The following is a 25,284-nucleotide window of genomic DNA, read 5'->3' on the forward strand; positions in this document are numbered from 1 at the left end:
TCGTCTTGAAATTCAACTTTCGTAAGTCCACACATATTTGAAGTTTCCTATTCTTCTTAGGTCCCACCACAATGGGCGAAACCCATTCAGTATTAGCCACAAGATAAATGAACTCAGCTTCAAGGAGCTTCAATAATTCAGCCTTCACCAGAGCAGAATAATTGGGATTCATGCGCCTCTGGCTTTGCCTCATAGGTTTGGCATCATGCTCTAGATCAATGTGGTGTTAGCATACTGTGGGATCAATCCCCTTTAGATCTTTATACGACCATTGCAAACACTTCTAAGTTCTCCTTTAGTAGATCTCGCAGGACCACTAGTTCTTCTTCTAGAAGATTTAGATCCACTTTCAGGTGATGTTCAGTACCGTTAGCATCTAAGAACGTCAATTGCCTTTCACCTTCCACTTCATGAGCCCACAGATTGCTTTTGGGTAAAGATCCTTCTAGGTAAAGATCCGACTCCTTCAAGGGAGTGGTCTCATCTTCTAATGCACTGGAACTACTATTTTCTTTTAATGGAAGCTGAGATCGCTCTTTGGGAGATTGAAAGGGTATCATTGAGGTTTCGAGTTTGGGTTGGGGATAAATTATTCTTGTCTCAAGGATTCGTCTTCTGAAGATGCATCCAAGAATGTCACATAACAAGAACTTTCTGTGTTCCATTTAAATTGCAGGACTGGGGGTTGTTGGTAAGGTACATCGTCATCATCTTCTTTAAGGATCGGTAACTTTGGATGACAAGAGCAACTGCTGAAGGAAGGCCTATTCTTCTTAATCCATTTCTTATAGAGGCTTTGCGTATGACCTGATTCATGGATTTTTCTAAAGGGTACCACAATCATTATGTCAAACAGAAAGGGATCTTCTACTTTTGAGGATTCAAGAACACCATGAACGTCTTTCTCATCTTTGTCTTCTGTGAGTAGGATAGATCCTTCAGCTCGTTTTCATAATTTTCATTTGCATTATCACTTTTGTCCTCTTCAGGTTATGTTTCTACATCTTTGGGTTTTTTGTAAGAGAAGAACAAGCTCTCTATTATGTCCTATGCTTCTGCTTCTGCTTCTAACTCTATCTCTAACACTGACTCTGTCTCTATCTCTGTCTCTGACTCTGCTGCCATCTACAACTGCCATGTAACAAGGAGAATAGTACATCCATGCTTCTATTTCGCTATCAAATGTGATTTCAAAAGTCAATTTGGGTTTAGGCAAGAGGTATTCTCCCATGGACAAAGACTTTGCTTCCTTCGATATAGTTGGCTTATACTACCCACTATTAGGGACTATGCCTCTATTTTCTTGGGAAAGATTTGTTTAACAACCTCCTCGTCTCCTAATGTACCATCTGTTACTTCATTGGAGGATTCTGTTATGACTTCAATGGATGTGGATTCATTGCCTTTTTGCGATCCATAAAACTTCAACACCACTTTATTGGGTCCTCTGCCTAGGATTAGGGTTCCTTTGAACCAATCCGTCCTTACTCTTGCTTCAAAAAGCCAAGGTCTTCCCAACAACATAGGGTATGAGGTCCCATAAGAATTTGGTTTGACCACCAAATATGTCAACCAATAGTCTCTTCCTGCAAGGGTTGTTTTTATGTATGGGAGGATGCCCAACGGTTTGATTCTGCTTAAGTCTGCCAATCTGATAAGCCACTGTGTAGGTTGCATTCCTTGTAAGCCTAGATCCTTCATTGTCACATCCGTTATTATATTTACTGATGAGCCTCCATCAATCAATGCATATGCAATAAAGCACTCTTCAATCCATAAGTCAATCTCTGGGGTTCCAGGATCCAGGAAGGCGATAGCCATATCTACTTCCTTCACGGGTTCTGAGACTCTATTGGACTTTATCGTTGTTGGGGGAGTAATCCTTAGGTTGTGTCTTCTTGTCAAGATGGTTTTGAATCTTTTTCGGCAACTGGGAGACAACAACGGAATGTTAAGTTTGGTTTAAAGGTGTCTAGGTCTTTGACCAAATCATACTCTTTGATAGGATCCACAGGCTTTCCCAATTGACTAGAAAATGGGGCCATGCCCACTTTTATCTTCCCTTTTTCTTCTAGGAGCGGTAACATCTATATTGCTTCTTCTTCATGAGGAGGTACTTTTGCATCCTCTATTTTCTAGACCTCTAGTCTTATCTCTGCAACTATCTATGTAGCTCTTAGTGGCTCTGTAGTGCTCCGTACTTCCTTATTCTGGATTGCATTCTTCTGCTTTTTTGAAGGAAGGTTGAACTTCACAATCTTGGTAGAAGAAACATTCTCTTTTGGAATTGTAGATTCTCATTTTTTTGCTCACGTTATTGCAGCCACTTCCAATTCCACCAAATTAGAAGCAAATTCTTGGGTCTTTTGTTGGGTATGAGAAGTAAATTTCACAGGGATTGGACTTGGACAATATTTTGCAGTGTGGCCTTCTCCTTCGCATCGATTGCATAAGGGCTTATAATCCACAAATCTTCTAGGGTTTTGACAATTCGGTGAGATATGACCCTTTTCTCCACATCTATAACACTCCACTTCTGATCTCTGGCCACCGAGCAGACTATCGTCCTCTATAACATTGAGAGGGAAACCTCCTTGGATCAAAATTAGGACCAAACTCCCTAAGCTTTGGTCCAATGTCCTGTGTTGTCATTTTGGATTCCAGTAAGTTGAATCTTGCATCTTCATCTTTATTTCTTCGTTCGTGCATCTCTTTTAAAGAGCAAATATCCTTTGCATGGTTCTTCCTCCTTAAACAGTATGAACAGAAGGCTCCAAGAATGGTTGGTTTTCAAGTACATTCAATTGCTAAATGTTCTACTTGATGGCACTTTCCATACCATGTACTAGAACACATCATATCTCTTCCACCTCCTACAGGAGTGGATATATTGGTGGCATTCATCTTCAGCGTCTGTAGCTGCTCTGTAATCACATCCATAAGCTCCTTCTTAATACTTATGACTAAATTGGACATGTAGTCCTTCAAATTTTCATCTCTTGGAGTACTTGGAATAGGTTTTTGGGAAGCTTCTGTAATTACTGCAAACACGGGTTGGGTTGATCCCGGAGGTCCTTTGTTCTAGTTTTGATTTAGAGCTCTTATTGAGACTTGGGATTGTTGATTCCAATTGGTAGGATTCCACTGTTGTTGAGTCACACCATTGGAGGAACTGTTTGAGTCCATTGATGTTGTGGTTGAACCATCATTTGAGGCATTGTTACTATGGCCATTGTGGATTAGGTGCATTGTACTACGGCACTGTTTGTATCTGGGGGTAGGGGTAGAGAACTGTACCTAGAGCTACATTTGGTGGATATACCATTCCTGCCATGGGAGGAGGTAAGACTCCTCTTCCTGAGGTCATTGACAGTATTGCTTCAACTTTTTCATACAGTCTTGCACCTTCCACTGCAGCTTGAAAATTAACTAGTCTTCTCAATTTCACAAACTTGTAAACTTCTGGTTGTAGGCTTCTAAGGAACACTCCTTTCTAGATGCCTTTATCCAAAAGATGATTGGTCCATCTCTTCAGGATGGATTCCATTCGCAAGACATAAGCTTCTACTCTTTCTCCAAAGGACTAACTTAGATTCATGAACTCATCTCACATCCGCTCTTCAAAACCTTCACACCTGAATTTAGTGAGGAAGGCCAACTTCAGGTCTCATCCCCATGTGCTAAATATTCCTACTGCTTGTCTCTCATACCATTGAAACGCCGCACCCTTGAAAGTTGTGGGGAATACTACTAACCAATGCTCAGGGGTTTTGGCATTGTTAGCTACACATGCTACCATAAAATTTGCTACATGAAGATCAAGGTCTTCATTGTCCTCTCCCTTAAAATTTGGCAATGGGACTACATTTGCCAGTCTGTCTTCAATATTTCCAGGAAAAATCTGACTAGGAAGGGGACCTTGAGTCACCATGGGGACTTTTGTAAAGAGTGCTCTTAGGGCATCAAAGGAAGCTTCTGCTACAAGCTCATTCTCAGCCTTGATTTTGGCACTCTCTCTTCTCACGTACATCTGGACTCGTTCTAGTGCTTGCCTCTTGATTGCATCATTCATCGGGAGGTTGACTCTAGCCAGCTGGTCTGTACTCAACAGAACAGAGTCGGAGGGGACTTTAATCTCTGGAGGACTCTCTGGCCAACATCTCTTCTACTTCCTTATTCTCTGTCTCTGAATTCAACTTTCAAACCACTACAGAGGGGGAGATATTCCGTTCTGAAGGTATCGAAACTCATTCTTCTGAGAATCGTTGTTGTGCCATCATCATATTAATGCCAGCTTCTGATGGTTTCAATAGTGTACATTGTGAAGAATACTTTGTCTACCAACTTCTAGTGGGTTGCTAATTGGACAAACAGGAGATTGTCAGTGTACTAGGCATCCCACGTGTCCTGTTGTTGAGCATCCATGAACAAATTCCAACTCTTTTCTTTCTTATTTTCGTGAATCTCCACTGACCACCACGATTCCTGAAGCTTCTTCACAATCTCCCACTTGATGATGTCTGGAAACTTCTCAATGAATGCCAAATCTTCTATGGATGGTCATTCTCTCTATTTCTATACTCCAGTTGTTCCCAAACAATTTTCCACCAAGATGCACGTCTCTATTGCTTCAACTGAAAGAGGAAATAGTCAACCACATAGAGCCTGCATCATGATGGTAATATGTTTCCACCATCGTGGGATGAACTTCTTTGGTAATGACATATTATTTATCTTCATTTTCTTCATAGTTCTCTCTCTCAATCTCTCATAGATAGATACATTGTTCAAGTAATACTCATGACTGGTCTTCTAATAGAAAAATAAATCCTCTATGTGCAACATGGTGTGTGGAGATGTACATCGAAGGGGGAGGGGAGGGGACTCCGATTAGAAGAGAGGGATGATAACATGTGGTCAATCTAGTTTAGGGTTGGGGTACCTAGTGATAGGCTAGCAAAGGGCTAAAGTATCCCTCAAGTCTTGAGCTTGAGGTTGGTTAACTTTATTGTTTAGAGTTCTAGGTTTCAATCACAACATTCAATTTTCAAGCATAACATTAAGATATAATTCAAGAAATTTCACTAGTTATCTAATCCTAACAGTGATATTATGGTAATCGTTCTCTTTGATAGCATTATATCAATGCACATATAAAAGTGCATGACCCCTATGTTCAATTATTGTATTTCTATGCTATTACAAGGGATGATTGGAGAATGTAATGTCTCTTCCTATTTTAGCTATCCCAATGATGCTATTGTATGGTCTTTACAATGGTGTTATTGCATCGTCTTTAGAAAACATAACCATCCCTTCTATAGATGCTATTTGGAATGCAACCATTCTACTTATGTATTTGTGATGTTGTTACTATCGAGAAAACTTGTAATTTATGTTTTCAAAAACATAATACTTGCTACTTCAAGTTTATGTGCTACCCCCCTTTGATATTTTTCCTTCTCACAATAAGATTTAATACTTGCTACTGCATGGTCTTTAGAAAACATAACCATCCCTTCTCTAAATGCTATTTGGAATGCAACCATTCTATTTATATATTTGTGATGTTGTTATTATTGAGAAAACTTCTACTGTCTATTTTCAACAACATATTACTTTCTACTTCAAGTTAATGTGCTACCCCTTGGATCCATAGGAGGCTTGGAAGGGTATTTGCAACCATGATGTTGTATTCCATGAGAAAAATATGCATATGAGACCACAACATGTGATCGAGCTATGCAAGGTGATCTTTCGAGAGAAATGTCCTATTATAGTAGAACTGACCCCGATTAGACAACATGTTGTAGTTGTTGATGACGTAATGGCACAAGATCTTCTTGGTGTGTAGGATCATGATGTTGGACTAAGAGGACATGCCATATTGGCCTCACAACTAGTCTTGAGATGCTCCACTAGAGCTTCATGTGCTCTTGATCTTTTTAAGCCCTCTATACATTATGTCATGGTGTCAGATGCTGGTGATTGAGGTACACATGATAAATTTTTGGGAAGATCCTTCTATTATAGTATAGCTAGTCCTAGTTAGACAACATGTTGTAGTTCCTAATGATGTAGTAGCCTAGGATCTGCCTAGTATGTAGGATCATGATGTTGGACTAAGAGAACAAGTGGTACAAGCCCCACAACCAATCTTGAGATGCTACACTAGAGCCTCATGTCCTCCTAATCTCTTTGAGCCCTCTATACATTATGTCATGGTTATAGATGCTAGTGAGCCTCTTACTCATGAGGAGGCTATGAGTAGAGGTGATAGTCACTCTTGGGAGACGGCCATGCAGTTTGAATGTGACTCACTACAAAAAAATCGTACATGGAATTTGGTTCCTTTACCCAATGGGAAACATGCATTGCCATCCAAGTGGGTGTACAAGTTAAAGGGAATCCATGATGAGCTAGCATATAAGGCTAGCTTGGTTGCTAAGGGTTTTAAGTAGGAGAAGGGAGTTGATTTTGATGAGATATTCTCTCTCATGATCAAGATGAATTCTCTATTATTGGTATTGTCCTTGGTCATGTAGATGGACCTGGACTTGTACTAGATGGATGTGAAAATAGCCTTCCTTCATGGGGACTTGCATGAGGACATTTATATGCAGCAACCTAAGGGCTTTAAGAAAAAGGGCAGGAAACACCTAGTTTGCAAGTTCAGGAAGAGTCTTTATGGACTTAAGAAGGCACCTAGGGAATGGTATTATAAGTTTGATGTATTTATGCATTCACATGTTACTCCTATAGTGATATGGATCCATGTCTTTACATGAATAAGGACCATGATGGTAGCCTTATCATTTTAGCGCTATATGTTGATGATATACGGATTATTAGAAGTGCTCATGATGAGCTCCATACTTTGAGGACTCAGATCAAGAAGACCTTTGAGATGAAGGACATGGGACATACCCTTTATCTCATATAATTGATATCTGCATTATGTGTAATTGCTCTAAGGTCCTCCTCTACTTTCCATAAAAGGAGTACATTCATAAAGTCCTTAAGTGATTTGATATGCAGGAGGATGGTAAGCTTATTGGTAGCCCACTATCTTCTCATGTGAAGGTTAGTTAGGTAGATTGTTTCCAATCTAATTATAAGAAGCCCAAAATGACCAAGCTCCCATATGCATCCATAGTGGGAAGCTTGATGTATGTCATGATAGCCACTAGACTTGACATAGCATTTGTAATGGGAGTTGTGGCTTGTTATATGGCAACATTTGACAGGTGACATTGGGATGTTGTGAAGGGTATCATGAGATATCTTAAGGAAAATGTAGATATGTGCATTTTTTATGGTGGCTAGGATATTACAGTCATGGGATACACAGACTTTGATTATGCAAGACATGCAGATAGTAGAAAGTTCACCTTTGGCTATGTCTTCATCTTTACTAGAGGTGAGAAAAATATCCAAGGTGAAAAAATGCATGCCTTTCGAGGCTAAGTATGTTCTAGTCACACTAAGGCTTGTAAGGAGGTCCTACAATTAGGCTCGTATGACTTGACTCCTACATTGCATTGGGACTCTATGAGTGCCATTTATTAGGCATGTAATCGAATCTTTCATGTAAAGACTAAGCACATTGAGGTCCATTTTATCACTTCATTAGAGAGGTGATTGAGGACATGTAGATAGAGCCAAGATCTTGACTAATGAGAATCCTATAGATTTACTTACTAAAAGTCTCTGAGTGGAACGTTATGGTTTCCTTAGGAAGATGATGAGATGATGGACATATGATGAGATGCCATCTATTCCCTATCCTATTGTACTTCTATGTATACTTTGTAATTTATCACATTTTTCTTGTTTTCTCCACACTTAGGCACATTCACCTTTAAGTGGGAGTTGAGAAAAAGAAAGAATGATGAAATCAAACTAACATGAACAGGAAACAAGGACCAAACAATTAGAAATGGGAAATACATGTCTAGCATGTTTAATGGCCCATTAATAGTGTCATTAAATAGATTTCTAGTGCATTTATCTACATGGTAAAATTTGGCATGCTAGTGTTGATGACTGATAAATTATAGGTCCTCTCTCTCTCTCTCTCTCTCTGTGTCTCTCTCTCTCCTCCCAAAAAGCAATAAAAGGAAGCTAGAGAGTCAAATGAGCTACCCGAGAGATGAGACAAAGGTTGTCTCTTTTCTTGATCAATCCAAGAGATAATGGTGATTGTCTCTCAATGGAGATCTCATAGTATGAAAGATAGAGAAGGTGGAAGGAAAAGAAGGATAAGCCATGTTAATCTGTGAGACCAGAGGGTTAATCTCAATTCAAAATTTCCCACCTTAAATATGGTTAAGCTATTTGACATTTGGTAGGCCTCTTAGGTTTGGCACAACACTTGATTGTTTCATCACTTGTGATCTTAGGATTTTAGTTGTCGATGCATTCGTTTCATTAATTCACACACATGCAATGTATCTATGCACATATCATTTTAAGAATTACAATTTGCATGGGCCCTCACTTGAGGATAATTTAATTTCCTAATTTTTCCCAAAGAGCCTAATGCCTTTGTACCATTTTTGGCCTTTTTTCATTTTAAGGAGGGATTTTACTCTCAACTTTGATTTCCACCATTTATGATGCTGTCTATGTACTTTGTGCACTTGCTTTTGATTTTCACCAATTTTTGACATTATTTTTTTTATCTTTACCCATTTTTGACATTATCCTTTACATGCCCATCACATGCCAATTTTTACTCTCTTGATTTTTATCGCCCATCGCCCATCGCCTAAGAGTGACTTTTTCCTTCCAAGCCTATAACAAATGCATCTCAAAACATCTCGTAATGCTACATTTCAACAAGCCAATATTATTGAATCAATTGAAATACGCATGAAAACAAAAATTTCATAACACTAAATTTTACTAACATGCCAGATTAGTGTGTGTATTAGTGATTTATATGAATTCACAATCCTTTCTTAGTATTGAACTATAGTCCTGCCCATAATCCTGTGTGTGGCAATGTTTCCAAACTTTGAAGTGCATGTTAGAATACCTAGTGTACCTTCTTGGGGTAACATGAAGTCCTCATCTAATGGGGCTTTCATTCATGAACTGAAGCTCACCTTACGGCCTTGAGAAAGCACATTCTGTAGTGTGCCTAGGTCCCGACATGTTTTAGTAGTCCATCGGGAATCTGATCTAAAAGATGCCGCCTGGCACTCCCATGGAATGTCACAGGGTTTATCAGTTAACCACTTCCAAGTCTACTTCACAACGAAATGTATCAGCCAATCCTATTAGGATCGATCTAAATCTTCTTGGGTTTCTAATGGTCAAGTCATTCTATAGCCTTCTAGCTTTGGTCTTCAGACAATCTGCTTTGCACATAGCATCTAAACTGAGGTGGACTCATATTGCATTTGGTTCAAAGAGAATGGGAAACAGGAGGGATGCATCGCTCAACCTCTCTACCCATAGGGTAAAGTCCCATTCCGGTCCCCTAAAACGATATGAGCCAAGGTTCTACCCTACATTATCTAAGGTCAATACGTCATTGTGATTTGAACGTTGAGAAGCCTCCCAATTCTTTGGGACCACCCTGGTGTAGGATGGACCTGTCGGAGGTTCTGCCCACCCGCTTCCCTTGATAGCTTTAGTTTCCTACTTACCTAAGGGCACATTAGTGGTAACACATACAAGCAGCTTCCTTAAATAACCCGTTAGTCACATGTTCCTTTACGTAATTTTATGTACTAATATGAAAACATTTCAGACAAATTCCTCAAAAATAAACTTTATATTAAAATTTCAAATGAGATACAAATCACGTCCATAGGATGATTCCCACAATCGGTAAGGATGCATCTTATTTTCCTCCAAGTTTCTACGCTTGCACTAGTAACAAGGCCTTGAGATTCCTTCCTGAGTCATGTAGACCATCCGAGTAGGACCTGGAGGTAGGGGATTTACAGCTAGAGCCCCCCTAGCACCCGAGCATCCTCCTACGAACAGATGTTTATAGGAGAGACCTCTCACGATGAGTTCGGTCCACATTCCTAACGTGGCTATCAAAAATCCCCTTGGATAGGGTTGGCGACTAGCTAGGGGTGCTCAACACACCTTTCCCAGGTGTTTCAAACTTAATCCAATTTGAAAGATTTTCTTCTTATCAATTCCTTAATTAGATGACTCCTTTTCCAAAAAGGATTTATCCCCGTTATCGTTTGAGATTTCCAGAGATAACCTAATTTAATTTCCTCATTCTTTTTAATGAAGGAGTATCCTTGCAATGTTGATTGTAATTTGGGACATTGGCTTCCCTACAATGAAACCCTACGTATTCTATCACAAGTTTAATCTATGTTTTGTGAGATGTAATAGGATTTCCTATTATTTGAACCAAGCAAACAGATGCATATGCATTAAATCTATTTGGCTTAATTGCAGTTTAATGCATACTCTTGAAACTATATATATATATAAGCATGAATTTCCATGCAATTTATATGTAATTTAACAGCTTCTAAGTGCAATTTTAAGTGATTGCCTGAGATGAATGCGATGAATAAAATTTTCCTAGTACGCTCATTATCTCGAAATATGTTCAATTAAGTTGGGATAATTAATGTAAAAATTCTTTTCTCTAATACAATGGGATGCACCTGATTCATAAGAGATGTGTTTCCCATAGTTGTGGTCCCTTGGTTCGCGGTCCCGCTGGTTGTAGTGGGAGTTTCAACATTTGGAGAGATCTTTTGCTTGAGGGCCGTCGTCTGCAAGTGGATTCGAGGGATAAATAAGGAGGAATGGATTTGAGATGGGAGAGTGTAAGAGAAGATGGCTTAGTCGAAGACCGAGATAGGGGGAATTGAGCTAACTCTCTCCCTTGAAACCTCTCGGGGTAGCTCCTCTCTCTCTCTCTCTCTCTCTCTCTCTCTCTCTCTCTCTCTCTCTCTCTCTCTCTCTCTCTCTCCTTCTTGAAGCCTCTTGGAGGGGTATCCTTATATCTCCCTCTCTCTACCTATCTCTTGCAACCTCTTGGGATCTCCTTGTGCTTCTCTAGCTGCTCCCCATGCCTCATATTTATAGCTAAATAAGAGAAGAAAGGTTGTGGTTGAGAAGAAGAGCTCTTTATGGAGGGGATCTTGGAAAAATTTAGCAATCTTATGCTCAAATCACAATTCTGATAGTCCCTTGGCTCTGAAAGGGGGGTAAAACTCCAAGACACTTGATTAGAAATCTTCCAAATCACTCCCTCTTCTTTTCCCTATTTGAAGTGTTGTTTACTACCTCTATAAACTGCGATCGCGATGCGTGCAATTTCGCCAATCCTTCTATTTTTGTATTGAATCTCCAAAACAAGCTGAAAAAAAACCACTTGTTTTTTTTTACATGACTTCTTGTTCTAGGAATCTCCATAGCTTTTTAGAATATTTACAATAAGTAATATCTAAAATATGCTAGTTTTGCCCAAAAATCTAATATTTTTGAACCATCCATACTATACACATTAACACTAGTGATTAGCTCATAACTCTCGTTCACGTTGTAACTTCCGTGAAGGGTGGCTATAGTCGTCAATCCGAAAAAAATGTCGGATTACAACTCTCAAATTTTTTTTAAATTTAAATAAAAATTGTTAGTTTTTACTTTAGTTAATCTTTAGTTAGTAACCTTACTAACTTATTAATTAACTAACTACCTTTCAAACTAACCAACTAATTTTTAATTGTGTGGAAGTATTACACATTCATACGAGTAGATGACACATATGTATATCTATTTGTGAATGCTACATGAAAACGGTTGTGTCATCAAGCTCTAATGGTATGAGCATGACACTAATATGTACTACTTTCTCCTTAAGGGTCATGGGGAAGCGATAGGACATACAACAGTCACTCGAGTGTTCACATATTTGTTCAAATTTCTCCTTCCAAAATTGCATGCAAGTTGGGAAAGGATACCCAAACTAGACATTCAATGAGCAAAATATCTTTTAGTGGGAAGGTGGTAGACTAAGGTAAATATTATAACAATTTTCCTTTGAAACCAATCGAGCATGACAACACCCAATCATGTTTTTGCTATGATCTCAGTAATGCCATATAAAAGTCTTTCCTATGAAATGGTAGTAGATAAGAGCTTGAAAAGTACTAATAAACCACTTATTTTACTCATCATATGATTAAAAGGTTTTGGAGGAAATTTCACAAATAATGGCAGTGAAATTGTGAATGGAAGATTCCAACAAATGCACACTCCAAGGTTTTGAAGATCAAGGGGTTCAAGATGTACCTGAGGCCTACTATGTCTAGGAAAAAAGAAAAGAAATATATGCATTTTTAAAAATAAAAAGAGAGAGTTTATTTATATGGGGAAAAAGTGTAAAAAACAAAACATGGGGAATTAAAAAACAAGTCAAAGCAAGCTTTAAAAAGCCAAGGTGTGATAATTAAAGCAGTTGGTTGTCTTGTGAATCGGGGAGTAGAGCATTAGTATCTTTGAGAGGTGAGTAGGTGGGGCTGATAGTATCAAGGGGGTATCCAGATGCATGGAGGTTTATAGAAAGACTAATGAAAGAATGGGGTCAGAATCTTGTCTATCCATGAGGAGAGCTATATAAATAGGGACAAAAACAAAACCAACTACAATCTCTATAGTCAACATGCTCATAAGGACGAGTAGGAGTCTCAGCAAGGAGCCATAGTAGTGATTTTTCATTTGGAAGATGGAATGGGTGGTAATTGAATATGTCAGTAGTCCATGTTTGGTTTCTACTTTGGTAGTGACATATTCATCATGGCAAAGTTGGTTTGATGTGGCTTAAAAGTGCATGCTATTGTGTTTCTTGGACTTTATATCGACTTTTTTGTAGCAAGACTCTTTGTTGATTCACTAAAAAGACATATGTTGATGTTCTTATTTTGCTAGAGATTATATCTTCAAAGGGTGTGTTCATGTGTTCTCTTATTCCTTGTTTGAGAAGTCTTTTCAATGTTGCATAAATGTTGAAATAATATACATCATTGAAGTTAAGAAGTTCAGTTGGATAAAGTCACTGTGTTCTATCTTCTTTTCTTTTTTATGTTGGTTGTTTTTGTGCTATAGACATCTTCTTATTCTTGTTGTTATTGTTTAAAAAGTTTTATCATGAAATAATAGTGTATTGTGTGTGATCATTTTGTGTTTTGGATGTGAGGATAACCATCGTGTTTTGAAGGCATGAAGCTAGATGCTCTACCCTAGCTTATAAGAGGCATAAATGTTGTTGTGTTTATGTTTCCTATGTACTTAGATTGAGTGTGGTTGTTGCAAAAACCCCATTGTAGTAAATGTCTTACCAAGATCAATCTCTTCGATTGGTACTCCATCAATGGCCATCACTAGTTATCAACATCACAAAGATTTGAGCATGGTATTTGAGTAGGTTGTCCATCTCAACAAGGCGTATGTTTGTTAGATCTGTTGCATTGATAGGTACAAATGTTTCCAGTGATGTTTTCAAAGAGTAGAGGCCTTTCTCTAGGCATGTTTCATAGTGTTCAACTTCAACAATCACATTGGCATACTTCAAGGAATTAATCAACTTCAAAATCGCATCCAAAATTATGTCAATGGAACAAAAATAGAATTGAATGAAGAATGGCATTGAATTTCTTAGTGGAAGATTCTAGCAAATGCATACTCCAAGGTTTTGAAGCTAAGGGGTGTACCCATGGCCTATTGTATTTAGGAAAAAAGAAAAGAAAAAAATTAGTATCTATTTTTTATTATTTGAGAAAGAGAGGGAGAGGGAGAGGGAGAGAGAGAGAGAGCTTATTTATATGGGTAAAGAAAAAGAGGCCAAAATAGGGTGTGGGGAAGAAGAAAAGAAGTTAAAAGTAAATTTTTAAAAAGGCAAGGGGTAATAATTAAAATGGCTAGTTGTCTCATGAATGGGGGTTTCATAAGGAGAGTTTCATAAACATGGATATGTCCTTCTCGATTGGTGGGGTGGGTGAGTCAACATTAAATACATTGACATTCTGTGTTTGGTTTCTAATTTGGTAGTGACATATGCATCATGGCAAAGTTGGCTGATTGCAAGTAAAAGGTGCATGCTATTGTGTTTTTTGGACTTTGTCAACCCTTTTTGTAGTAAGACTCTTTGTTAATTCACCAGAATACGTTTGTTGATTTACTTATTATGTTGGACATTATATCTTTGGAGGGCATCGTCATGCGTTATCTTGTTCCTTTGACTATTTGAGAAGTCATTTCAATGTTTTGTAAATGTTGAAATAATATACATTGTTGAAGTTAAGGAGTTTGCTTGATAAAGTCTTGTATTGTGTCTTCATTTCTTTTCGATGTTGTTTGTTTTTCCCTTATGGACTTCTTCTTCTTCTCCTTTCATCATCTAAAAGGATTTATGCTTGAAACGTGTAAGAAGCATGGAATAATGACTTAGAGTAAATAATATTGATATTATGCCGTGTCACACTGACATTGGTATAAAGGGAGAGGACATGTAATTTTTCATATCTTTTGGCACATTAATACAATTATTGTCCTTCTTTCACATCTTGCTCACAACTTCCATGGCTTCTCTCTTTTTCCTATCTTTCTCTCTCCAAAACTAATATTTCTCTCTCCTCATCACTCTTCTTCTCTCTCTTCATGTAGTCTTTCACTCTCTTCTGTAGTCTTCTCTCTCCTCTTTCTCTCTCCCTAGTTCACACTCTAACAAGGGGTATCAGAGTATTGGTCTTTGATCCATTTTTCCTTCTATTTTTCAATCCTATTTTCCTCCATCAAAATCAATTTCAAACAGGTATTGTACAAGACAGTGACTACTAGAGTGCTACAGACCATCTATAGTTAGTAAGAGACTACATCTAGAGATATCCAAGGTCAGACATGGCAAAGGATGGCTTAAGTGGCAAGTCTTCATCAAATTTCATGCAAAACTGGAGGTAACTAGGGTAAAGGAGAATTAACCAGGCTTAGTTTAAGGTTAAACTCCAGTTACTTTTCAAAAGGGAGCTTCTTTTCTCTCTCTTCCAAGCTTTTGGGTGAAACTTCAATGGTGGCTGCCAAGAAATATGCCAAGTCCTCTCTCTACTGATCATTTCTCACATCCAAACCATGGGGCAATGATTCCTTATCATCTGAGCTTCAAGTTGAGTATCCTAGTCAAGTAGTTGATAAAGAAGATGGAGCGGCATGCAGCCCAAAATTTGCACCGAAAAATGTGCGGATTTTTCTGCTCTCAACTCTCAACCTCTTTCTGATCTACTCAAGATCTTCTACAGATTGATTACTTGCTTTGAAGCACTTCATCAGGCTCTATTTCAGCAACTTCTAGGAATTTGGGGGTTCCATACATGGGACTCATGATCAATCTATTTTGGGACAGCAACCATTCCATGAAAGAGAGCTAAAGGACAAGATTGTTCTAGCCAAATTTAATGGTCAATCATCTTCACCATCTGATTTAGAGGAGTGGACCTCTAAGATGGAATCCTACTTTGACATATTCCCTAAAACTTATGACATGAAGATTCATTTTGCTTCCTTGCATTTGGAGAGATTTGCCCATACTTGGTGGAGGTATATTAAAAAAGAAAACATACTTGTAGAGAATTGGGAAGCTTTCAAGGCACTTATGGCTGAAGTATTTGTCTCCCCTCTTAAAAAAGAGAAATTGGCACGGCGATGGTATGGTTTGGAACAAAGATGCCTAAGTGTAAGAGAGTACACTAACCAATTTCTCAACCTAATGATGTATGTAGAAAGCATCAGTGATGATGCTAAGCTCCACAAGTACATGTATGGTTTAGAGCCATCTTTATCAGCTGATGTCATGGCGCAAAACCCTACTTCTCTCTTTAAGACTATTGAGCTTGCGGAGTGCTATGGAAGAAAATTGTAACATGTCCGCTTGACCACTTGTGGGACACGTCTTAGCAGCCCATCGGGAGGGGAGTCTAGAAAGAGCCACCTGGCACTCGCAAGGAATGTCACAGGGTTTGTGATCTAGGTCTTCCTAAGTCTGCCCCGAAGCAGAAGTATCTTGCCGTTCCCACTTAGGACCGACCTGAAGTCAGGGTTTCTTTCCTATCAGCCAAGTCTCTAGGAAGTAGCTAGCGTTGAGCTCTAGATGACCCACTTTAAGTAGGAACAATAGAGTCAAACCAGATTTATGCTGTACTTGGTTCATAGACAATGGGAAACGAGAGGGATGCACCGCTCAACCTCTCTGCCCGTAGGATATAGTCCCATTTTGGTCCCCTAAAACGGCATGAATCGGGTTCTAACTTAATAATATCTAAAGTTATCCGATGGTAAATCCTTGTGAGAAGCCTCCCAGTTCTCTAGGCCCACCCAGCCAATAGGACGGACCCGTCAGGGGATTCCATCCACCCGCTTCCCTGTTGATATGTTTAGTTATCTAATTAGGTCCTACCACATTTATGTGCGACATTTAAAATCAGCTTCATTAATTAAGCCTTTTAGGGCATAGAGTCCGTTCACATAATTTACAACACATACACAAAAACAAAACAAGTAGTCCTTTTATCAAGCAAGTTCCTTAACTTATCTTTAAGTTAATCTTTGTCTCCTTCCCATACAGGAGAATTATGTATCCCTTCTGTCCAACAGAAGTACCCGGTCCAAATCTCATGGCACCAAAATTTCCATCCTTTATCTAGAATAGAATCTTCCAACGTCCCAAACATTGGGCTCACGGGAATCTCCAACTCCATTCTGGACAAGCAACGGGTGTCCAGAGCTCCACCTGACCCACAAGCAGTCTAGGAGTGAGATGCCATTTCCGTGGTTGGCGTTTTCACCACTCAACCATCGGCCTGTGAATCAAGCAATGCTCAGGTTAATCTGCGATGTGATCTTGGAGATGATCCATGCGTGCAAAATATCCTTCCTTAATTAATCCAATTAAAATTCAAGCACAATCAAAGAAATCAGTCCTAATATCATATTCTAGAAAAACATTCCTTTATTCCCATGGTAACTTGTCATTATAGACCCCTGCCACGCATTTGCCATCAACACAAGCCTTGGAATATTTATCCAAATCACAATGCAACAATCCCTTGATTGAAAGAAAAACATTTAGGATGTTGTTCAATCAACCAACAAAACTAATTGTATTTTTCCCAAACAATACAATTATAGATGCGACAATAATTCCATCGCATAATTGCTCTCCCCAAAGAGTAGAATTTACTTAATATTCCCTCCTTTAGCCTAAGGCATATGCTAAAGGTTCCAATACTATACATGACGTAAGTCCTATCATTCCAATGTAAATTAATCAATCTAGCAAGAGCATTTATGCCTCTTCTCTAAGTGACAATTATCTTTTAGCATTTTCCTACTATGCAACATTTTTTTCTTGGCTTTATCTTCCTTTCTCCTAAGGCAAGGAGTCGCATGTCATCGTTGTAAAGTTTACATAATCTCTTCCATGTATATACCGTGTATATACATTTGCAAACTTTAAACAATATTATCCTTGGTAAAGATTAATCAAAGACTCATCGATGCTCAATACTTTAGTGCCCCATATGTTGCTTATGCTATGCATGGATTCATCACATAGCAACTAGGTATAATTTAACTCCCTAGTTTGATACAAGCACTTCACAAACTTCATCTTTGAATATTTGAGATGCGATTTATCATTTTCAATGACCTATTCTAGCACCACAAGGTGCGAAGCCTAATGCATCTCTTGCGAGCATTAAAATAAGCATCTATCAATTTGAAAATACATTACTTACGACCGGTACCACAATTGGATTGATAGTGATGTCTTCACCTGAAGCTCTGTTGTTGGTTGTGGGATTGTCACCTGCATGCAACATTCTTCACTTGGAGGCCATCATCCACAAGTAGATTGAAGAGATTAAGAAGATGGAATAGATTCAAGATGGGAGAGCGAAAGAGAAGATGGTTAAATCGAGGATCGAGATAGAGGGAATTTGTGTAGCCTCTCGAGGTAACTCTTCTCTCTCTCTCTCTCTCTCTCTCTCTCTCTAGCTTTCTCTCACAATCTCTTGGAGGGGTATACTCTCTCTCTCCCTCTCTCTTGCAGCCTTTCAGGGTCCCCTTATGCTCCCTTGTGCCTCCCCATGCCTCATATTTATAATGAATTAGAGAGGAGGCGATAAGTCTAGGAACAAGAGTGGAGGGGCTCTTAGAAGACTCAATGATCTGATGCTCAAATCATAAATCTGATGGTTGCATTGGCTCCAAATGGGGGGGGGGGGGGGGGAAATCCCAAGATACTTGGTTAGAAATCTCTTAGTTCACTCCTTCTTTTCAACTTTTATTGCATGGAATTTGTGCAGCCTCTCGAGGTAACTCTTCTCTCTCTCTCTCTCTCTCTCTCTCTCTCTCTCTCTCTCTCTCTCTCTCTCTCTCTCAAGCTTTCTCTCACAATCTCTTGGAGGGGTATACTCTCTCTCCCCCTCTCTCTTGCAGCCTTTTGGGGTCCCCTTATGCTCCCTTGTGCCTCCCCATGCCTCATATTTATAATGAATTAGAGAGGAGGCGATAAGTCTGAGAACAAGAGTGGAGGGGCTCTTAGAAGACTCAGTGATCTAATGCTCAGATCATAAATCTGATGGTTGCATTGGCTCCAAAAGAGGGGGTAAAACTCCAAGACACTTGGTTAGAAAGCTCTTAGTTCACTCTTTCTTCTTTTCTCTGTTCGAAGTGCTGTCTATTGCCTGTAGACTGCGATTGCGGCATGCGCGATTTCACAAATCCTCTCTTTATTTTTTTCTTTTTATAAAATCTCCAAAACTAACTAAAACATCACTTGTCTTTTCTTTCAAATGACTTTTATTTCTATCTTTTTAGGATAATATCTAAAATATAATAGTTTTCTTTTCTCCCCAAGAATCTAATGTTTTTGGACCATTCAAACTATACACATTAATACTATGATTAATATGGCTCATAAGTCCCGTTCACATTGTACTTTTCGTGAAGGGTGGCTACGGTCCTTATCAATCTGAGAAAAATGTCAGATTTATGACTCTCAATTTTTTAAATATATTTTTAATTGAATAAAATTTATTAGCTATTAATACTAGTCAATTTTTACCTTAGTTTTTAGTTAATAATTTTACTAACTTATTAATTGACTAACTAACTTTTGAACTAACCAACTAACTTTTATTGCGTGGAAATATTACATCCTCTCCCCCTTAGAGAAATCAAGATGTCCTCATCTCGAGAGAAACTGGGGAAGACAAGCACTAATGGGGCTTATGACCTGTGGGTTAAGACCCACCATGCATGTGCTGCGCTACTCTTAATGTTTCAAGTAGTGCACTCATATTATTCGAATTAACCATAGGTACAAGAGTAGGATTTATTTTCAATTGTGTTACATGTCGATTAAGCTTCTAGAAATTTTAGTCCTCCTAATAAGGTTTAGTGGACTCTAGATCTTTGTTTTCATCTGATTCGTTTATATATCCATAGATTGCATCTGTGTAGCTTCATTTTCTTGGAGGCTCAATGTCTTCTCGACTTAGATCAAGGCAGTCTGCTTGGATGTGTCCTAGCTCATTACAATGGAAGCATTGATGGTAAGGACATCTCCTACGGATGTGCCCTATCTCTCCGCACGTATGCGTCTCTTATCCTGATCTCCATAGTTATCTTTGATACAATTGCTCAATTTAAGTTCTTGGACGATTGGATTTGCTCAGAATAATGCGTCTTGTAAGTCCATTGGATGTATCGCTTCAAGACAGTGGTTTAGAGGAGTATTCAGGCCATGGAAAAACTTGGATACTTGCTGTGCAATATCCATAGGTGGCACATATTTTAGTAGGATTACAAACTTGGAGTAGTAAGCTTCCAAGGTTGATTCAAGCTACTTAAGCTTGAAGAATTCATTCATCTTCAAGGTCTGGTAGGTTGGAAGAAGGTATCGTCTGCATACAACATCTTTCAACTAAGTCCACGTAACAGTGGCTTCAGAAATACCTTGATCTTCGCACCATTGCTCCCACCATAATCGAGCCTGGCTAACTAACTTCAGTTTTTCAATCATTGCTTGATTCATGGAAGCAGTTCCCGAAGCAGAGAAATAGTCATCCATCATCTCAATCCATATCTCTACTTTTGTTGCGACGTCTAACCCTTCTCCATCAAACTCGGGTGCCTTAATTTGCTTGAGAAGAAATTTCTTCTCTTGCATGTCAGCATTCGTGGGTGCAAAAGATGCCTGAAAATCAAGCCATACCACTCAAGTTATTTCTGTTTAGGATATGTCTATGGACCGAACATTAATCAATCATGTATCATCATGAAGTTTTGCTCTAATACCAACTGTAACGTGTCCGCTTGACCACTTTTGGGACACGTCTTAGAAACCCATCGGGAGGGGAGTCTATGAAGCGCCACCTGGAACTCACAAGGAATATCACAAGGTCTGCGATCTAGGTTTTTTCGAGTCTATCCCAAAGCGGAAGTCTCCAGTCATTCCCACTTAGGACCGACTTGAAGTCAAGGTCTCTTTCCTATCAGCCAAATCTCTAAGAAGTAGCTAGCGTCGAGCTCCAGATGACCCACTTTAAGTAGGAACAACAGAGTCGAAGCAGATTTATGCTGCACTTGGTTCATAGAGAATGGAAAACGAGAGGGATGCACTGCTCAACCTCTCTGTCCGTAGGACATAGTCCCATTCTAGTCCCCTAAAACGGTATGAATTGGGTTCTAACTTAATAATACCTAAAGTCATCCGATGGTAAATCCTTGTGAGAATCCTCCCAGTTCTCTAGGACCACCCAGCCATAGGACGGACCCGTCGGGGGATTCCGTCCACCCACTTCCCTTGATAGCTTTAGTTGTCTACTTAGGTCCTACCACATTTATGTGTGACATTTAAAGTCAGCTTCATTAATTAAGCCTTTTAGGGCACAGAGTTCATTCACATACTTTACAACACATACACAAAAACAAAACAAGTAGTCCTTTTATCAAGCAAGTTCCTTAACTTATCTTTAAGTTAATATTTGTCTCCTTCCCATACAGGAGAATTATGTATCCCTTTTGTCCAACAGAAGTACCTGGTCCAAATCTCACGGCACCAAAATTTCCATCCTTTATCTAGAATAGGATCTTCCAACGTCCCAGATGTTGAGCTCACGGGGATCTCCAACTCCATTCTGGACAAGCAACGGGTGTCCAGAGCTCCACCTAACCCACAAGTAGTCTAGGAGTGAGATGCCATTTCCGTGGTTGGCCTTTTTACCACTCAACCATCGGCCTGTGAATCAAGCAATGCTCAGGTTAATCCGCGATATAATCTTGGAGATGATCCATGCGTGCAAAATATCCTTCCTTAATTAATCCAATTAAAATTCAAGCACAATCAAAGAAATCAGTCCTAATATCATATTCTAGAAAAACATTCCTTTATTCCCATGGTAACTTGTCATTATAGACCCCTGCCATGCATTTGCCATCAACACAAGCCTTGGAATATTTATCCAAATCACAATGCAACAATCCCTTGATTGAAAGAAAAACATTTAGGATGTTGTTCAATCAACCAACAAAACTAATTGTATTTTTCCCAAACAATACAATTATAGATGCGACAATAATTCCATCGCATAATTGCTCTCCCCAAAGAGTAGAATTTACTTAATATTCCCTCCTTTAGCCTAAGGCATATGCTAAAGGTTCCAATACTATACATGACGTAAGTCCTATCATTCCAATGTAAATTAATCAATCTAGCAAGAGCATTTATGCCTCTTCTCTAAGTGACAATTATCTTTTAGCATTTTCCTACTATGCAACATTTTTTTCTTGGCTTTATCTTCCTTTCTCCTAAGGCAAGGAGTCGCATGTCATCGATGTAAAGTTTACATAATCTCTTCCATGTATATACCGTGTATATACATTTGCAAACTTTAAACAATATTATCCTTGGTAAAGATTAATCAAAGACTCATCGATGCTCAATACTTTAGTGCCCCATATGTTGCTTATGCTATGCATGGATTCATCACATAGCAACTAGGTACAATTTAACTCCCTAGTTTGATACAAGCACTTCACAAACTTCATCTTTGAATATTTGAGATGCGATTTATCATTTTCAATGACCTATTCTAGCACCACAAGGTACGGAGCCTAATGCATCTCTTGCAAGCATTAAAATAGGCATCTATCAATTTGAAAATACATTACTTGCGACCGGTACCGCAATTGGATTGATAGTGATGCCTTCACCCAAAGCTTTGTTGTTGGTTGTAGGATTATCATCTACACGCGACATTCTTCGCTTGGAGGCCATCGCCTGCAAGTAGAGTCAAGAGATTAAGAAGATGGAATAGATTCGAAATGGGAGAGCGAAAGAGAAGATGGTTAAATCGAGGATCGAGATAGAGGGAATTTGTGCAGCCTCTCGGGGTAACTCTTCTCTCTCTCTCTCTCTCTCTCTCTCTCTCTCTCTCTCTCTCTCTCTCTCTCTCTCTCTCTCTCTCTCTCTCTCTCTCTCTTGCAGCCTTTCGGGGTCCCCTTTTGCTCCCTTGTGCCTCGCCATGCCTCATATTTATAATGAATTAGAGAGGAGGGGAAAAGTCTGAGAACAAGAGTGGAGGGGCTCTTAGAAGACTCAATGATCTGATGCTCAGATCATAAATTTGATGGTTGCATTGGCTCCAATATGGGGGGGTAAAAACCCAAGATGCTTGGTTAGAAAGCTCTTAGTTCACTCCTTCTTTTCTCTATTCGAAGTGCTGTCTACTACCTATAGACTGCGATCGTGGTGCACGTAATTTCACAAATCCTCTCTTTATTTTTTTCTTTTAATAAAATCTCCAAAAACTAACTAAAACATCACTTGTCTTTTCTTTTAAATGACTTTACTTCTATCTTTTTAGGATAATATCTAGAATATAATAGTTTTTTTCCCCCAAGAATCTAATATTTTTGGACCCTTCAAACTATACACATTAATACTAGTGATGAATATGGCTCATAAGTCCCGTTCACATTGTACTTTTCGTGAAGGGTGGCTACAGTCCTTACCAATCCAAGAAAACTGTCAGATTTATGACTCTCAAATTTTTTAAATATATTTTTAATTGAATGAAAATGATTTGCTATTAATGCTAGTCAGTTTTTACCTTAGTTAGTCCTTAGTTAGTAATCTTACTAACTTATTAAATGACTAACTAAATTTTGAACTAACCAACTAACTTTTATTGCATGAAAATATTACAAAAATATAAAAGAGAGTCTTCATTTCAACCTGGTTTTGGATAGCCAATGATTGTTTTTAAACAGGGCCAAGTTGGTAACACTTATGGCAGCAATCATGTGCCAAATGGGAGCTTATTACAGGTACCAACGTATCCACCATTCAATGCTTTTAGACCTCAAAGTAATTTTAGGATAGCAAATAGTCCTAGATTTCACTTCAAACAAGGGGACAACAAGCCTAAATCCATTTCAGCCAACATGAATCCTAAGTCTATTCATATGGATCTTTACAAAAAAAGAAAGGAGAAAGGCTTATGTTTCAAGTGTGGGAAAAAGTATATACTTGATCATGCCTCAAAGTGTGTATACAAAAATGTCAAACCCAAGCTTCAGAGTATATTAGTCTTTGAGGATTTTGAAGATGAGATGGATGAAGCTAATGTAATTACACTTAATGCTAAAAATAAAGACCTTGAGGAAGAAGTTGAACAAGAGTATTTCTATGATCCAGCCGACTCTTTTCCTTTTGATCCAGGTGGAAGTGTTCCTTTTGATCCAGGTGGGACTCATCATAAGCCATTTGCTACCACTAATTGTTCTATTTCCATGGATCCTTGGGCAGGATCTAAGAGCCCTAATACACTCCGTATGAAGGGAAACATTTGTGGAAAACCAGTGTTCACTCTAATAGACAGTGCAGTACTCATAGTTTTGTGAATAAGTCCATCATGGACAAGCTGAATTGTATTCCCACAAATTTACAACAGCCCATTAGAGTTCAAGTGGCCAAATGACGAAGAGGAAATCAACACACAGATATGCGCACAGGTTTCTTTACAGCTGGCTGAAAATTTTGAAGCAAAAGTAAACCTAATCACTTTGAAAATGGGGCCTATAGACATTGTACTCAGTTGTGATTGGTTGATGCCATTAGGCAGGATCACTATGTATTTCTCACAGCTGTATATGGAGTCTATCTTCAATGGACAGCTTTTCCATTTACAGGGAATTCCTAGCACATCAAATTTTCAGCTTATCACCATTCAACAACTCAAAAGGGAGTAGAAGAGGTGCTCACAAATATTTGTTTTGCATTTGAATAAAGATATGCAAGATCATCCCAATAATTCAGCAAACCATCCAACCTTGACAGCTCTTCTTGAGGACTATAGGGATTTGTTTGAGGTACCTACTTCATTGCCTTCCAAGAGAGCAGTAGATCACCCCATTGATTTGGAGCCCAACTCAAAGACAATCAATAAGCCACCTTAGAGGTTATCAAAGTGTGAACGAGAGGAAGTAGCTAAGCAAATCAAGAAACTTCTTGAGATGGAATTCATTGAACCAAGTTCTTCACCTTATGCATATCCAATTCTATTAGTCAAAAAGAAAGATGGATCTTTTAGAATGTGCATTGAATACATGGATCTTAATAAGATCACAGTGAAGAACACGTATCCAATACCCAGGATTGATGATTTCCTTGATGAGCTCAAGGAGGCTCGATTCTTTACGAAGATGGATTTGAGGTCATGGTATCATCAAATTCGCATGCGAGGGTGACGAAGTCAAGACTGCTTTCAGGACTGATCAGGGACTCTATCATTTCTTACTTATGCCATTTGGGCTTACAAATGCTCTAGCTACCTTCCAAAGCTGGATGAATAAGATTTTACAGCCTTTCCTCTTTTAGTTTGTCTTGGTGTTCTTTGATGACATTTTGATCTACAGTAAGACTTTGCAAGATCACTTGGCACATATGAGGAGGGTTTTTTATGTATTGAGACATCACAAGCTTTTTACAAAGGAGAAGAAGTGTTCTTTCATGCAAACTGAAGTGGAATACTTGGGACATATTGTTAGTGAAAAAGCAATACAGGCTGATCCAAAGAAAGTGTAATGTATAAAAGATTGGCCAACACCTACTACTACTACTTCTCTTAGAGGGTTCCTTGATTTATCTTCATTCTATCGTCGATTCATCAAGCATTATGTAGCCATTGTAGCTCCTTTGACTGATAGGTTGAAGAAGGAGGCTTTCTTTTGGGA

Source organism: Lygodium microphyllum, chromosome 12 (genome assembly GCF_053477565.2).
Source record: "Lygodium microphyllum isolate KBCC chromosome 12, Lygodium_microphyllum_v1.1.10, whole genome shotgun sequence".
In the NCBI taxonomy this organism is placed as follows: Eukaryota; Viridiplantae; Streptophyta; class Polypodiopsida; order Schizaeales; family Lygodiaceae; genus Lygodium; species Lygodium microphyllum.